Source organism: Stegodyphus dumicola, chromosome 4, assembly GCF_044657685.1.
Source record: "Stegodyphus dumicola isolate Sdum_Otavi_A_Nest chromosome 4, ASM4465768v1".
Lineage (NCBI taxonomy): Eukaryota > Metazoa > Arthropoda > Arachnida > Araneae > Eresidae > Stegodyphus > Stegodyphus dumicola.
The window spans coordinates 46988216-47006721 of record NC_140771.1 but is presented as its reverse complement, the minus strand read 5'-3'; the positions used below and the strand labels follow the sequence as shown (position 1 = coordinate 47006721).

The 18506-nt window shown below is 32.7% G+C and overlaps 1 protein-coding gene across 3 annotated transcripts in view; it reads left to right on the top strand.

Moving 5' to 3' along the window:
- LOC118182751 (maltase A2-like) overlaps positions 1–18506 on the top strand; it is a 682214-nt gene that overhangs the window by 56707 nt on the left and 607001 nt on the right. Inside the window, exon 2 of one of the 3 annotated variants that reach the window (XM_085814804.1) lies at positions 2511–2594. The exons of the other annotated variants lie outside the window; for them this stretch is intronic. The gene's annotated coding sequence lies outside the window, so the exon portion shown is untranslated. The remainder of the gene's footprint in view (positions 1–2510; positions 2595–18506) is intronic. 3 annotated transcript variants of the gene reach the window in all.

Sequence of the window (18506 nt, the reverse complement as noted above, 5' to 3'; positions counted from 1 at the left end):
AAGTTTAAAGTTTCAAACAATTTTGATTCATAATAATGCATGTAGATATCAGCCAGGATGGGACTAAGGGGGCTTCCCATGGCTAATCCCTCAGTTTGCTTGTAATATTTATTTTGGAAAACAAAATGTGTTTGTTTCAAACAGAGTTGAGTGAGAGAAATTAGCTCATCAATTTCGATGCAAGAGAAATGAAATTCGCGAAGTCTGGTTTCTAGACATCTTAATGCACCCTCCACTGGGACATTGGTGAATAACGATTTTACATCAAAAGAAACCATGAGTAAATTGCGAGGAGAAATGTTTTTAACCTTTTTTACAAACTCTATTGAATTTTTTATGGTGTAAATGTTATTGTCTAATAGAGTGGAAAATCTAGAAACTAAATATTTAGCTAATGGATACGAGGCAGTACCTAAATTTGATACAATAGGGCGGAAAGGAATACCACTTTTATGAATTTTGGGAAGAGCATATAATCTGGCACAATTCGCAACAGATGGGATAAGCGAATGTTTTAAGTTGCTTGAAATGATTTGCGAAGATTTGATCGCAGTTTTTATTTTGGATAAGTCCGAAGGTGAAGGATCTTTAGGGATCGGATTATATGGTCCTTCGTTTAAGAGTTTAGTGACACCATCGATGTAAGTGTTCTTATCCATGACGACTATCTGGCCACCTTTGTCGGCCTTTGAAATGACAATATCCGGGTTAGAATGAATCTCGCGCATTGTAGCTCTTTCTCTCGCAGTTAGATTTGGTTTCAAAGGTTTATTATTAAATTTCACATTATGAGCGATAAGATGCCTAATCATTTCTTTCTGTGAATCTGAAACTTTACTGAACTTGAAAGCTTTTTCGATAGGAGCCAATATTTTTGGAATCGAGGGTTTACAAGTTTGTGAGAAGTTAAAATTATATTTTAGAATTCTCTCTTGTTCTTCTGAAAGACTAACATTAGAAATATTAACTATTGGCTTGATGTTTACAATGGGAAGATTTTTTGAACTACTTGAACTGGAAGACTGTAAAAGAAGTTTTTCGAATTTAACTGCAAGGGTGTTTTTATGACGGTTAACTGCATTCTCCGTTCTAGACCAAGACTTTTGTTCAAGGGCAGTGAATTTTGGATATGATTTAACATGTTCCAGATGAAGCTTATAGAGTTCATGTTCAATTTTGGACAATTGTTGACGTGTATCCCTTATCACGGACCGAAGTAAGGCAAGCTTGCAATTTAACAGAATTCTTGAAACGCGACTCGAAGGTTTTTGATTAGATTTGATTTGAATAAAATTGGGGATCAATTTTTTACATTTACATTTAAGTAAAAAGTGAAGATGATTCAGGAATTTTTGCCGTTTCAGGCGTAATTTAGTGAAACGATTAACGGATGAAGGCATGATAAACAATGCAGAAAATCAAGCTAAATTAACTGAGCAATAATAAAGTACACACAAAACAGCAGAAAAATTCCTCAGTGAAATTAATAGAAAACAAAACGTTTGTAAGCAAAATGCATGAAATCAGACAAGCAAAGCACAATATCCAAATGTACAAAACATAAACATAACTTGAAAATTGCAAAAATGTACTCACCGAAACTCCTACAATCACAAAATGGCGGCCACACCACGTGCAAAAAAGAAAGCAAAATGTAAGCCTGTTTGGGGCTTCTATAATTAAGACACAATAACACGCCGAATAAATACTAATTCAGAAGTCAAACAACAAAAATCAGCGTTATACCTACAAAATTTTCACAGGACTAGTTTCGATGGTTTTACCGAACCATCATCTTCAGCTGCAAAACCGCAAATGAACAAGATAGGAAATAATGATTAGATAAGATAAGAAAGCCTGAACAAGAATATTCTTGTTTTTTGTTGTTTGACTTCTGAATTAACTTTCATTATTATTTTGATATTTTTGAGTTTACTAAGGCTATTCGCACATTTATTTAGACAAGTTTAATTGTATTTACAGAAACATTTTACCGAACGTTTTTGTGTTTTAAATAGTCCGTTTGATTACCCTCAATCTTTGTTATCATTCTACACCTTAATTTCTAATTTCTACTACTCTACACCTTATTCTAAGACAATATAGCTTTTTTTTGAAGCGGAAGGGATATTATATCCCATTCCTCTTAGACGCCTTTCCAAAGTCCAAGGAGGGTTGTATGTCGACGTCTGGGCAACTTGCTTTCTAAAAGTACTGTACGCGCCTGCGCACCTGTAATGTAATCCGCGCATGTGCATCTGTAATGTTATGTTCAGACGAGTTTGAGAATTGCCATCCACGGTGTACGAGGGCTGATCACAGCTATGAGTTAATTGTAATTAATCATGAAAATTAATAAAGTAAGAACCAGCGAATTTATCATAGTGTGTGTTATTTGGGATGAGACACAAACGAGTCCAAAAGCGTAAAAATAAATTGTTGACAGAACAGGACATTTATATGGATATGAACAGGACCTTGATACCAGTTTCTTGTTCCGTTTTTTCCAGGAAATTAACAGTAGACTGAAGTGTAGATGCTTGCTTTGTCTTGATGCAGTTCTACTGATTGACGGCACTGTGGATAAATAAAAGGTATTTCATATTTGGAAAATTGAGTATATAATATGTTCCGGATAATATGTGGAGTTAACCTTAACAGTTTCTTAACAGTTTAATTTTTATTTGTTGTTATATCAAAAACCAGCAACAATCATAAATACCTTTGAAAAACTTTCTTCAGATTCTTTGAACCCTGTTCTAATATTTCTTCTTCCCTTTGATGATAATAAATGGATCTCTTTTTATTGAGTTCATTTAAATAAAGTCAAGATTCATGTATTGTGACGATATTTTTCTATTTTTGTCCAAATTGTTTCTGATAGAGAAATCTCAGTTCGTTCTGCGTTCGGAGATATATTGTGGAGAAAGACGACGCACAATACGTTTTTTCGCCTTTTTAAGATTCAAATCAGCATTAATCACTTTGTTTATAGTTGACACTAAGCATTTTAGTGAATATGCAGCTGCCTTTTGACGTTGAAAATTTTCTTTCAATATTAAAGTTCTCATCTTTGTCACATTCGCAACACTCCGCTTTTCCTTTGGATGCGTATCTTGAACAATTTTTTTCCTTGAAGCCAAACTTTGACTTCCCCCCCTTCCTAATTGACATTATTATCTATCGTTGCTTTAAATACCGAAAAATCATGGCTTTCACAGCATTTTTTAATAACTAAATATGAATAATTTTCTTCGGAAAGAACACAAACGTAGCCTTCCCTACATTTCTTCTTTAAAAGCACCATTTTGCATGAAAACAAAATTGTCAAATAGCAGACGATAATTTACACTTTCAAAAATACAGTTACAGGAAAAAAATGCGCTTTCAGAAATAAATACAAAATTAGCAGAAAATATTAAAGTTAGGTTTTACTCTTTTTTTCCTGTTTCTTTCCCAAGTAACAATTTTGTTGCATGAATTGGCAGCAGTATATCATATTGTTTTAAGAAGAGTAACGAAGTGCGTGTATATTTGTTTCTTTTTTTTTAATTTTTAATGTATTTTAAATTTCTTAAATTTTTCATGGTAAACTCTTTTTTGAAGTCAAGTGGATGAGAAACTCATCAGTCTAAAATTTTAAATTAGGCCAAAAACTAAGTTAAATTTGACGTAGACTTTGAATCAAACCTTTACTTTGCATTCAGCATCTAAGCAAAACTAAATATCCTTGAGGGCTTAGAATGTAATACGAAGATTAAAGTTGCGAATTCATTAAAAAATTTTAAAATTTTATTTCAGGTTTATTTATTAGTTAAGAGACAATTTGCCTGAAGAACGATTAATTTTGTTTTGGCATTTTGCGTTGAAAATTTTAAAAGGTTGTATCACTTTTCAAATCGTTCTCACCATATATTATCGCCCTGTCTTTTATTTGAAGAAATTGAATAAAGAAGAATCTGCATAAATGTATGTGTGTTTCTCTCATTGTGATAAAACAACGGTGCCTAGAGCTATCAAAATTTGAATAACGGTAATCTTCCATTGAATATGGGCATGCGGAAGCCCTAATTTTAATTTGAAATTTGTTTTATTATCGATTTCAGATTTTGTAACACTTGAACGAATTTTTGATTAAAAAACTAAACGATTTCAAAGCAAGCAGTAGCAACACTGTACGAAAAAAAATTATCTTCAGCGCGCGAGACTCTGTATCGGAAATTCTATAGATATGCTCATTTAAAAATTAACTTGCGATGTTGCTGTTGAACTGAATTTTATAGTTTGAGTACGTTGCACATGATATTTAATAAATAAAGGTGACACACAAAACGTTAAAAAACGCCCCTTTGGACGTAATTTAAAATCTAAAATTTTTCAAATTTATTTATTTATTTATTTTTGGCATTTTTTTTTTTAATAGAATACTTTTGGTGCTTGAGTTAGTAATATATCTCCCGTTCTATTGGGCCGATTGACAAAATTCAACTCGCGTTTTTCATGCCTCGAAAGCGCGATTTAGGATATGTATCAGATATATATATATATATATATATATATATATATATATAGCATTGTTCTAATATAGGGAGCTTGACACAAAATCGGACTTTTTCTGAAATAACATACCAGTTGTTTTCCATATTTCCATTCTACGACTCAAATTACGCCAAACTACCACGCTTTGTAAAAATCGCACGACTAGTTTTAAAAAATTAGATCTCAAAATTTTAGCACCTCATTGTTAATTGAGTTTGGTATATATTTATTAATCTCTCTTTTTTTAAATTCTTCTTTTTTGAAAAAAGATTATCTTTGAGGTTTTTGTTTAAAACAAAATAAAGCAAGAAAAAATTAACAGAGGATTGTTGCAGTCCGGCATACTAACAGAATTTGTGATAGGCAAAAACGCTAAATGCAAACAGTAACACTCCATTTTAGTAAAACTATTTATATGCATTATTGCTAATGATTCTACAAATTACAGAGAGCAACGCTTTCTAAAGAATTGTTATTGTGTTTTGTTTTCCAAACATAGCCGAATAAGCTTATTTTGGATATTTAATAGCAAAGAAAACAAAAGCTACTGAAATAGTTGCTTTATTTAAAGATAAGACGCTACTGTCGTCTATACAGTACCCACAAAGAAACTCCGAGACGCTTTTATTTTTATTTTTGGTTGACTGTTGTTGGTTAATTTTTGGTTGATAAAAAAAGTACGCACGTTTGAAAGTATTTTCTGGAACAGTTTACGAATGTTATGCGTATTAAAGTAATCCCGTCGGAAAACTTACTTTTCCCAGCCTCAGGAAGTGAGCGTTCCCGGATGATGAGCCCCTTAACAGTTCCGGAAACTCTAGCCGGATACCTTGTCTGCAGCAGCTAATGAAATTCTGAAGCAGATCTTTAACGAGGCACTTAAAGAGATGAAAAATGGCTGTAGTTAGAATGTAGGCATTGATCACGTGCTGGCTACACTGTTGTTTAGTTAAGTACATAGAGCAGGTGTGTTACGACTAAGCTTAGTATGAATAATATTTCAAGGAATACGGCAATTTATGTAAGGAAACTGAAAGTGCAGATAAGGACTATTTTAGAAGGCATTTTCATGCAAATTTGTCTAAAACATGCATAGTTCTTGTTTGTTAATGAGTTGATAGTGTTCATATTTACTTATTTTTTATTTACTATGAATGAGTTCACATTATTCACTTTCCTATTATTATGAATAACGAGTTGATAGTTTTTCATATTTATTTATTCTTTATTTAACATAAACGAATTCACATTATTCACTTTCCTATTATTATGAACTAATTGTAGTTAAATACTATCGTGAAGAACACATTTCAAAATAAAACTTGAAAGCTGACATGAATTTGTATTATTACTGTATTAAAAGTGCAATAAAAGCAAATTGTTATTTATACATGCACACGATACGTAAATTAAAAGCTTTACAAACGACATTTATGGCTATTTTCTCTTCGGTGATCTTATGATGATACATCTAGTGTCAGATGAATTAGCAAACGCAAATTTGATTAAACTAAATCACTAATTCAGAAGTCAAACAACAAAAATCAGCGTTATATTTACAAAATTTTCACAGGACTAGTTTCGATGGTTTTACCGAACCACCATTTTCATCGGTAAAACCATCGAAACTAGTCCTGTGAAAATTTTGTAAATATAACGCTGATTTTTGTTGTTTGACTTCTGAATTAGTATTTATTCGGCGTGTTATTGTGTCTTAATTAAACTAAATCAATTGAAATTGATTGAATTAAGTTTCTATTACCTGTGTGCAATTGGTAAGTAAATAGCTCAGCTGAGAGAGCAAATTTATACGCGGAGAGCACATCTCTCCTTTTCATAATCTTGTTTAGATCTTTACATGTGACTCAGAATGATTGAATTATGTTAGTCTAAAGTCGATCAATTTGCAGTTCTAGAAAATTTGGCTTGAAAATTATTTTCAAATTTTTGTAAAAACTATAGCTTCATTATTTTCCAATATTGTGTTTTTCTTTTCAGAGACAACTGTGTTAGTATTTAAATCTAAATTAAATAATCTTTAATTAAAGGATTTACAAATAAATATTAAAGTATTCGTAGCATTATATTTGTTGCAGGCATTTGACTTACGTATCACTAAGATAAAAACAATATGAAGATAAATGTGACAGCAGTGTAACAAAATATTCTCACTTGCAGGATAGAGCAACATATCCAGAGTTTAAAAATATCAGAATAATTGAGCTACTCTTTCTCTCCTACAAGTTAAAGACTAATTGTAACCCATCCAAAGGAATTTTAAATTTAATTTTTCGTATTTTTTACGCAACGATTACACACTAAACTAATTAATATTGGTTTTTATTTTTAATATTTCATGAAGTCAAATAAATTAAATGAAAAGCATTAAAATAAGTTTTTGTAAATATGAAAGATAAAAAATATTTTAAAAAAATCGGAAAGCTTTTAGATTTTAAATTTCGCCTAAAGAGACGTTTTTTAAATATTTTTAGACGTTTTTTAAATAAATTTTTTTGCTTGTTATCTTTCATACTCTTTGCACTTAAACCATAAAATTCAGTTCAACAGCAATATCGCAAAATAATTTTAAAATGAGTTTATCTTTGGAATTTCCGATACACAGTCTCACGCGCTGCAGGTATTTTTTTTTTTTTTTTTCTATTTGGTTCCATTCAGTGTTTTCATTGCTCGCTTTGAATTCGTTAAGTTTGTTAATCAAAAATTCGTTAAAGTATTATAAAATATGAAATAGATAATAAAACAAGTTCTAAATACCAAATTTAGGCTTCCAGATGCCCATATTCGAGTGGAGGATTGCGTTATTCAAAATTTGATATCTCTAGGTATCGTTGGTTTTTCACAGTGAGGGAAATATACATACATTTATTCTGATTCTTCATTATTTAATTTCTTTAAATATAATACAAGGCGATAAAATGTGGTGGCAAGAATTTGAAAAGCGGAACCTTGTTTTACTATAGTGGAAGACACAATATGCCAAAATGATATTAATAGTCCTTTTGGGCAAGTTTGCCATTTAGGCTAATAAATTATAGGGATTTCTACAAAATAAAGCAAGTTTTATTCGTGATGCAAAATAAAATTAATTTAATGAGTAGCGCGAAATAAGAGTTTCTTGCTTGGTGAGAGATGAGGACACACGTAGTATGTTTAGTCTGTTTAAGAAAAAGAGCGTATTTTAATTACACAGTAATTCATGGGGTATAAAAGTACTCGGAGGTATATTTATACTAAGTAAATGTTTTCTCATTATTGTACACAAAGTACATATTTCCTGAAAACTGCAGTCGAATCTGCAAGTGCCGATCTGAGTTATTTTAACAATGTTTTAGAAAGAAAGCACATGTACAGATTTACATTTTACATGTTATTTAAACAAACAAAAATATCATAAGCTTCTAAATAAACTAAAACCAGTTTTAAGATATTTGCCTGAAAAGAGAAACAAGTCATCCGGATAAATGGAATTTCACGTATTATCACGATTCCGGATAACTGGTGTTACACTGTAAATAAGATTATATTTAAATAAAATTAGATTTCTGTTATTTAAACTGTAAACTCGCTAAATCTGAAAGATAAACTAAAGATATTTTGATCTCCTGAAACAATGTGGGAGATAAATTAATAAATCTTATCTCTCGCGTAGTAGAAGCACTTGAAAAGTACAGGCTAGCGAAAGGCGAAATCACGTTCCAAAGAATCTTGGACATTTTCTTATAAAAACAATTCTGATGTTAGAAAAATGAAATTCTGACCAGATAGATTATTACAGGTTATGCTTGCAGATATGCTAAAGCGTTCTAAGCAGGGATAAGTTGAATGCATCGTGCCTTTAACAATTAACACTGTTATTTAAAATGTTTAAATAAAGCACTTCGTTTTATAAAAGTTAAATAGTGGGGTTAATTTACCGAATGTAAGATGATATTTATCTCGAAAATTTAAAAAATGAAAAATGAACCAAGCGTAATATCGTTAGAATTAGATTTAAGTATTTAATATAAAAATAATTTAAAAATTAATATATTCCGTTTTATAACAATTATGCATTCTGTTGTTTTCCTTATGCAATATACTCATATTTATCACTACACAAGTACATCAAGTACACTTTGCACAAAAAGGGGAGGGGGACAGTTCTATATCTCTCGTTCTACTAGGCCACTTGAGGAAATTTTACTTGCGTTTTCCATGTCTCGAAATTACGACTCAGTGTATAATATTACATTTACATACAGCATTGTTCCTAACATAGATATTTTGAAACAATATACTACTTTTCCTGAAAAGACATACCTTTTTTTTTCATATTTTGATTCTACTATTCAAATTAAGCCAAAGTGCCAAGTTTTGTAAAAATCTCAAAAATAGATTTTAAAACAATTTGCTCTCAAAATTTTAGCTCCTTAATGTTAATAGACTTAGGTATATATCTATTGATATCTCTTTTTTATTAAACGTAATTGATTCCTTCTTTCACAATTCGAAATTTAGGTTCAAACCTAATAAAATTCGCAGATATTTTCTGATGTTTAATATGTATATTTTAGCGATTTTTATAAATTTTCCCGAAACATTTTTGAACTATCTTATGTAACATTTTTGCCATCATCTTAAACTAGATATAGTTCTAGGCACACCTGCAAAAAATCAGAGCTTTTTATTCGAAATTTCCAAAGATATAAGTGAATACATATATTGGCCTGTTTTGAAATTTGTTACAAGCGATAATAACGTTAAATGTGGTTTACGCACTTTGTTAAAATAATTTGAAAGAATAAACGCTGCACCTTTTTTTCCTCTCGTGCGCAATAAAAAAATTAAAGTGAAATAGGTTGCTATAAATTAAGAATTTCGCCAAGTGAATTTTTCTCCGCGCAACCTAAAATAATTGAGTGAAGATAAATTTTGAATTTCTCGGTTAACTTTCTCACCAAATTTTACAAAATTTTATATTTGGGCATAATACGAGTCCTAGAATCGAAATAAGGAAAACGTGGGTATGTCATTTCAGAAAACGTCCGATTTTTTGTCAAAATAATTATGTTATACATAATTATATATTATATATATAGCAAGCTATATATAAATCTAATATATATCCCAAGTCGCGCTTTCGAGACATGAAAAATACAAGTTAAATTTCATCAATCTGATATATAGTAAATGGGTTATATATGTTGCGATATATAAGTTATATATATTTTATAGATGGCGATTACCTTGCCTTTTCTTCAGTGTAGGATTAGAATTTGAACCGTAATGACATGTACTTAACTATGAGAATGTTTGTAAGGGAGTTGCCAGCCCTAACAACTAGCGGCAAAAGAATATTATGTTCTATTTCAGTAACTCATAAATAAATTTGTAGCTGTTGTGTTTTAAACTGAGCCTGTTATCGCCTATTATATACAAACTTGAACCACTGAAAGGAATCAAATTGATGTTGATGATATATACAAGTTTGGATTAGTATATGTTACAAGTTTGGATTAGTAACTGCCCCTTTTTTACTTTTATTATTTTTTATACAGAGTGTACATTCCTAACGAGATCTCATTAATGATTCATTATTCATGCAATTATTACACTTATTTATTGTATACGATGATTATATCACTAATCATAAGCATTTCAAAATAAATCTTTTAATTATAACTAAGTAATTTAAATTATAAAGCTCTTTAAAAAATTATCATTTTGACGGGCAAAGGCAGAGGCAAGTTGTACATAACTCTTGAGAGGGCGGGGCATAATCTTATAGAGGAAGGGTACATAAATTTGATCTTCATAATTGCACCAAACTTCATCGGATGTCTAACGGATTTTTCGGTCGAAACTTTTTCGTTAAATATATTTAAACTAATAAGTATGAATCAGTTTAGCTTTAAAGAGCTTCACTGCAAGGTACATTTCATTACTCAACAGAGCATTTGATTCGTGCCCATCCAACCAGAGAAGAACTTCCTATGGGATCTAACTCCAAAATGGCTGCCAGCGATGAACAACGTTTGAAAATTTTCTACGCCATTTCTTCCTCTTCAAGCGAAAGTAGTCCATTTCCAAAAAGACAGAAACAGGAAGCAATTACCAGTCCCACCCAACATGCTGTCCAGCAGTTTTCCGTAAAGCTGTAAGACAAAGTGGTGGAAGGAGGCTGGGAAGATGTTTAATAAGACGTTCCTGTTCCGGAAGCTCAATTTATTCCAACAGGGATCGAACCACTTCAACCTCCTTAATAGCGAACATTTTGGAATCTCACTAATTCCATTCGGCTTGCCTATCTTTAACTAGATGACCGTCATTAGTACGGATAACTTAAACGATTTCGATAATAGCAGGGAGCTCTGGCCATGGAATTTCATTCTCCGATGAAAGGAGGTGGGGTTTGGAAAGGAATTTAATCACCTGTCAGTTCCTTTTGATAATTTTAGGACAACTCAGAACGCTCCTTCTTTTGTTCTTCTGTAAAGGGAAAATTTTACTTTCCCTGGATGATTATTAAATCAAATATTAATTTTGCATAGATAAAGAGTTTATAGAATTGTGAAATATACATTAACTGTAGGAAAATTGAGCTAAGATAACGAACATAAAAGTGAGAGTTTCACTGTCCCGAATGTTTTTTAATTAATTTTAGTAAAGTGCTGTGTCTGACTGACAAAAATAAATTGCTATTTGTTTGACAGAATAGTTTAGATTAACGAATCTAGGAATTAATATTTTTATGCTTTCTATGCTATTGCATCATAGTATTGGCTATTTTATAGCTAAATTTAAAACTATAACTTGATGCAGGTCAACAGGCGGCAACAAGTGTTGCGAACAATGGTAAAATATTTAATTTGATTAGTATAGAAGTAAATAGAAATTGCATTTCGTAGGATTCAGGAAAGCTGCTTTGTTATTCAGTCTAATAATATTGGTGCTATTAATGTTTTTATGACCTTTCATGCAGTTGTACTTGTCAAACTATTCATGTTTATGCATTTACTTTATGGAAGGACAAAGGGAACATAAAATCATAACAAACGCCATGCTTTACGAACCACAGCCATCTACCCTATTTTGGACAATTCGTCTTTTTTCATATTTATGGTACTTAGTTTTATGAAAAGATACTTTGTATGACTGAATATTTGTTTCAGAGTTTTAGAGAATAGTTATAAATTATGTAAAAATAGGATTTCATGTAAAACTTTCTTATTTCACCAGCACCACTATTCTTGTTGTGGCTAATCTCTTTTGTCTGACATCAGAACAATTAAACAAAATTCAGCGCCGAAAGGAGTGAACGATAGCGCCTGCCATTGGCAAGAGTAATGGACACCACTTAAGTGGCAATATGATTTTGCTCACTTCCATCGCAATTTTGAGGGAGGCACCTTGGGGTTTGGGTCCGAGGAACTCCCAACTTTCTTCCCCACCATCAATCCACACGAGAGTGCTTTCGGCTCGCCATATATTTAGAGTGCCAACATGCCGCAAGGACATTTATGGGTTTACACATTTTCATGCCTTCTGCGGGATCTTAGAACCCGGGCCCTTCCGTATAGTAATCAGAGTCATAAACCATTATCCCGTTTGGGCGGCATAAAGCTCATCGCGGCAAGGAGTACAAGATTACATCTATGGTTGGCAAGAACCTTCAGCACCACATACTTGACATTACGATTTTCCTGAGATCCCCCCACACTTTTGAGGAAGAGACCCCCTGGAGGTGGATCCGAGGTTTTACCTCCTCTTTCCCTACCATCAAAATACAGGAGAGGACATTCGGCTCGCCATATATTTAGAATTCGCCATGCCGCAAACACACTATACATTTACAAATATCATTGCATTTTCCAGAATTCTAACTCGGGCCTTTTGGTATGGTAGTCAACGTCAATAAGCACTATCCGGATTGGGCAACAGCATTCCTGTGCATGGTAAAACCTAATTACACATTACTAATGGTAATTAAAAATATATACCAATAACATAAAAAGTGCAAACATTTCTTATTTCTTTTCTTATCCATAAATTAATATCAAGTAATAAAAAAGCTTATATCAAGTAATTAAATTAGCTTATATCAAGTAATAAAAAGTATAAAAATAGGTCAGGCTTAGGCAATCTTTTTTTGCTGCGGGTTAGAATCAGCCAAAATATGTATATTAAGAAGACGTTTCTTGGTCAGTGGCATTTTCATTTTAAAATAGTCTTTTTTGTGTGTGTGTCTGTGAATAATAAAATAAATTTTATTTAGAAAATAACTAAAGTATGCTTTAAACTTTAAACACAAAATTTAAAATTATAATTGTAATTATACTAAAAACAAACATAACTGAATAAACTTTATTTTTCTCTTCGATATTAATGGTTTCCCTGATGCTAAAGTTGTAACGTCAATTTATTAAAGTCTGTCTTATACACACACGCCCATAAATTAAGGATAATTTGGAGTCACGCGGAAATCGAACTCTAAAATAAATATATCACCTGTAATATATCACCTGTAAAATCACTACACACATCTTCAAGAATCATATGCAAATTTCAGGAAGTAAACAGATGACACCGATGGTACGTCACAATGACGAAAGTATAAGAGAGTGATATATAAGGAATACAGGCAAAGATGTAAAATTGTTCGCAGGCGCTTTATAAGCATTTCAGTGCAATAACCGAATAGTTATGACACAAAGGACGCGTTTGGTTGATTTTTTACGTGGTAGAATTATCGGCCGTCTGGAATGTGGGCGTACCCAACTGGAAGTATCAGACGAACTTGGAATTGCCCAGAGTGTCATCTCCAGGTTTTGGCAATGATTCTAAGATGATGGTAATGTGAGTAGACGTTACAGCACAGGTCGCCCCAGAGTTACAACGCCGAATGAGGACAGGTATTTGGCAGTTACTGCCGAAAGAAACAGGCGGAGTAGAGCCTTAGACCTGTCTCGTCAGCTCTCTTCAGTCACTGGTACGACAATTTCAAGGCAGACTGTGTACAGACGATTAGGGCAGATTGGTCTATATGCTCGTAGACCCGTCAGATGCGTTCCACTTACTGCAACTCACTGTTGCCTGCGGTTAGCCTGGAGCAGAGAGCATGCATTGTGGACACCGCAACAGTGGGCTTGTGTGATGTTTTCCGACGAGTCCAGGTTTAGCTTGCAGTCTGATTCTCGCCGTACTTTCATATGGAGAGCTCCAGGTACTCGATACCACCAAGAAACCATCATTGAACGACACCGTTACGGTGGTGCAGGAGTGCTCGTTTGGAGTGGAATTATTCTGGGTTTCAGAACTGACATGCATGTTCAAATTGGAACCATGACAAGCCAAATCTATCGGGACGTCATTCTGGAACAACATGTACGTTTGTTTCGAGGCGCCACGGGTGCACAATTTGTGTTTATGGATGACAACGCCTGTCCTCATCGTGCAAACATCGTAAGCGAATGCCATCAATCGGAGGGTATGACCCGTATAGACTGGCCAGCATTCTCACCGGACTTGAATCCAGTAGAGCACGTGTGGGACATGCTTGGCCGACGAGTTCCAGCCCGTCAACCTCCTCCTACATGTCTACCGGAACTTCAGAGAGCATTGCTTTTTGAGTGGTGTAATATCCCCCAAGATCAGATAGATAATTTGATACTCAGCATGCCTAGGCGTTGTACGGTCTGTATTGCATCGTCTGGGAGACATACAATGTATTAACAATCATACCAACCATGTAATATTGGTTTTTTATAAATATTTTTTTTTTGTAATTTGCTCCAGGGAGAAAAATCGCTAATTTTTTAAATAATATCAAATATATATCATCTTTTTTTGCACTTTACCTTTTGTTTAATAAATAAGCTTTACAAATAAGTCAAATTTGTTTTGCTTTTAACTCTTCCTTTGCCTGATTTTGCATTATCCTTAATTTATGGACATGAGTGTAGTTAGTCATCTAAGACGAATACAGGCATCTAAATCGGTACTCCAGCTACTTTCCTTCTTATTTATAATAAATTTCATGCTTAAAAATATTTGCTGTCATTTATAATTCGAACCGAGTACCGGTAAAAATGCTAAAGGTAATTTTTATCGCTACTGAATTCTTTTTGCACCAATGAACAAGTATTACAACTAAGAGTGAACTAAGAAAACTGAAATAACGACATTAATGGTGACAGATTGGGGGGGGGGGGGGTCTGTCAAGAAATTATGAATCGGCGTTGCCAAACGAATCGGTTAAAATTAAATTTTTTAAAAATAAAATTGCGCATTCGTTGCTGTAACTTTGTAATCAAACAAAAATATTATAATTTATTTTTTTATGTTTTTTTGTATTCTTCAGGTGTTTGTTTCATATTTATGTTTTGTCATTTATTTTTAAATATAACACTTTGTTTCCGGAACACGAATGGGTTACTTCATTAGATAAAAGTTGCTATGTATTCAGAAGGCAAAATATGCTTCGAAAAATAATCATAGTTAAACATTATGAAAATAAATAAAAAGGAAGGCCAAATATTGATCTATGTTTCTTCATTTAAGTTGGCAATTAAAATTAACAAAAATTTGTTTAACCAGTTTATTTTATTAGAGCTGTTATTAGTACTTTTAATGTCGCCATTTGTTTCTTGAAGTTTTATTTTTGTAACTGTTTTACATTTGTACTCAGTCTTATAATAAAATAACAGTTAAAAACGTATTAAGGAAAGCGGTGTAAAAACCCCAAAAGCCTTACATGATTTAATTCGCATGAAAGTGCATTTCACTGCCCGAAATGAGTACACTAGGACGATTTTGAAATACTAGATTATTTTCACAATCTCTGCGAATGAAATATTTATTGCGCAAACAGAAAGGGAGAGAAGGATTATGTGTTCACTCTACAAATATTTTGCTACAAAATGCTCTGTATAAATACTGTTCTAACTCAAACGATTTCAATGTGCAAATATTCGGTTATAAACATTTCGCTACAAATGCAGGTGGGTGAAAGGATGCCATTTAATATCGACTGGGTGATCTGATATATCTTGTTGAGTTGTAAACATTGATGTAACTATTTCTTATATTAGAGATACTTAAAATTGCAATTCTTGGGGTGAAGTTTGGTAGCATTAAAATTAAAATTTAGGCAAATTTGTATGCCTTGTTTGTCGCATAGTTTAAATAAAACATTATAGATTACGATTGTTAACAGTCACAGATCATTATTCTTCAGTAACGCAAATATTACAAAGATTTATCCAAAATCTTCTCCGAACGCAGAATAGTTGAAAATATGTATTGAAAATCTTTTAAAATACACAGGTACGCAGGCAGCTCAGCAACTGTAAGCAGTCAGCTCATGCGTTGACTAGACAATATACTAGCAGATCTAATTTAATACAGCTATTCAGGCAGAAGTCAGCAGTCTAAGTTCGCTCTTCCTGAATATAAGATGTTATTCTCTTTCGAGAGAATAATACTCCATAAATACACTTTTTATAAAGCCCGTTTTCTTTCCTTACCCATGTTTCAAATTTAAACACATCATCATCAGAATTGGGCTAATAAAAATTTTAAAATCAAGTTATTTTGTTTAGTTTCAATCTGCTATGTCATTATGATTATCTCTAAAGATTTTTTATGAAACTTTTTTTTTGCTTTACTAAGAACCCGAACATCAATGCGATTGATATAATTTCATAATAAATCAAATCTATTCCCTGAATCTTTGCTAATACATGCTTGGATGTATACGCACAAAAAAAATGTCGCAAATTACGACAAAGAAGACATTTCGAGAGATTTAAAAGGCCTTATTTCCGCATAAAATGATATATATATTATAATTAAATACATTGCAATGATTCATCGATTAATCCTGTGTATAGAAAAGTAAGGATTTCTGTAGAAGAGCTATTTCAATGTTCCTCCCCCCCCCGACGCAGTGGCATTGAAGTTAATTGAATTTCTCTCCTGTTTTTGTTCATTTTTCTTTAAATTTCATTAATTTTTTTAAATAGGATGTTTAAAAAGTTTGGGTTTTAACGTTTTCTAAGTTCTTTGTTGCATTTATAAGTTTATATGATACGTATTAATTATGAATTTCAATTTTTGGTATTTGTGAAATATTAGTTCTAAATTTCTTACTTTATTTCTTTAATGATAATTTTCCTGTAGCTTAATGCGCGAAAATACTAGGCATGTTTATATTGTTTTTCCAAAAGTTTTGTATATATATATATTCTACACACACATATATATATATATGTGTGTGTGTGTAGAATTTGACTTAATTCACAGCATGAGAGCACGAAGTAATATTTAAATGGTTTATTTAATAGAAAGAAATAAAAGTCAATAAGAAAAGTAAATAAAGATGAAGTTAACGGTATGCAGGATTAACATAATGATGCAGTCCTTTTACACAAACATTCGAGCATAGCTTTAAATAGTATGATAATCTAAAATCATCACAGCTAAAGGCATAACATCAAAAGCACAATCTAAATTCATAAACTCTTGAAGACGCGTGAGCCATCTGCTCACGTCTGCCCTCCGCTCTCGACCAGCTCTCAACGCTGTCTGGGATGATTCTTACTGCGCTGGGATGTACTAATGACGTCATCTGGTATTCTAATTCGGCATTGGATGTTGATAACTCCCACAGCTTCGGCCAGCCTGAAGAGGCATCGTCCTCGATGTCTGTTGAATGGACATCACTATCATGTACCTGCAAAGATAATAAAAAAAGAAAAAAGAGTATCAGGTCCTTAGGTTTTGAGATGTTACAAACATCAAATCAATTTGACCATGGCTTCATATGGTCAGCCGCAGTAGATGTCAAATTCGGTCCTTCATGGCATCCTACTTTCTCGACTTCATATCTGTCATTTGATCGAACAGCTATGATTTTATACGGTCCATGAAACTTAGGTCGTAGTTTCAAACCAGTCCCATATTGAGTTCTCTGAATGGCTACCAAGTCGCCAATCTTGTATAGTTTCGGTTTCTTACGTTTTTTGTTGAATTGTTTACGGTTCTCTTCTTGTATCTTCAAAATGTTGTTTTTAGCATCTTCTCTCATCTCATCACGTTCTTGCATCAATTGCTTTAAATATTCTTCATTCAATATTTCACTAATTCTCAAATTTTCTTTATTCTTCATTTTCGTGCCTATGAGAAGCTCAAACGGTGAATATTTCGTACTTCTCGTAGTCGTACTGTTGATTATCCTCTGGACATACTTAAACCATTTCGTTGAATCTTCATGTGATAATTTTGACAAAACAGGAATCAAAATTCTATGAATTCGCTCAATTTGTCCGTTACCTCTTGGAATACCGGTAGTAATTTTGACATGTTCTATTCCTTCTTCAGTACAATAAGCTGAAAATTCTTTCGATGTAAAGGCACTACCTCGATCTGAAATGATTCTGGTTGGATTTCCAAATACAGTCTGTTGTTGCTGCAATTTTGAAATAACTTCTTGCGTAGTTGGTGATTTCACTGGATAGAACCAAGTAAATTTCGTAAAAGCGTCGACAACAGTTAGAATGTGTTGGTATCTCTTGTTCGTCGATGGAAGAGGTCCAATAAAGTCGATGTGATACGTACTCAAGGGAACGTTTTCTTTCGGTACAGGATGAAGAAATCCTTCTGCTTTTCCTTGCTTCTTGTTGTACAGTGTACATTCTATACAGTTAGCAATTACTTTTTCAACTTTGCATTTCAGTCTGGGAATATAGAATTCTTGCTCTACAGCATTCACAATTTTATCTACAGCAAAGTGACCTTTTTTATGTACCTTCTGTATGATTTCATTCTGTAGGAATTCTGGCACTACTAGAAGATCTTTACCATTTTCAAATTTGTACAAAATATCATTTCTCACGAAGAATCCATTTTCTTCTCCCTTCTCAACTAAATTCTTGATTAACTTCACATGTTCATCTTCATTCTGTTAT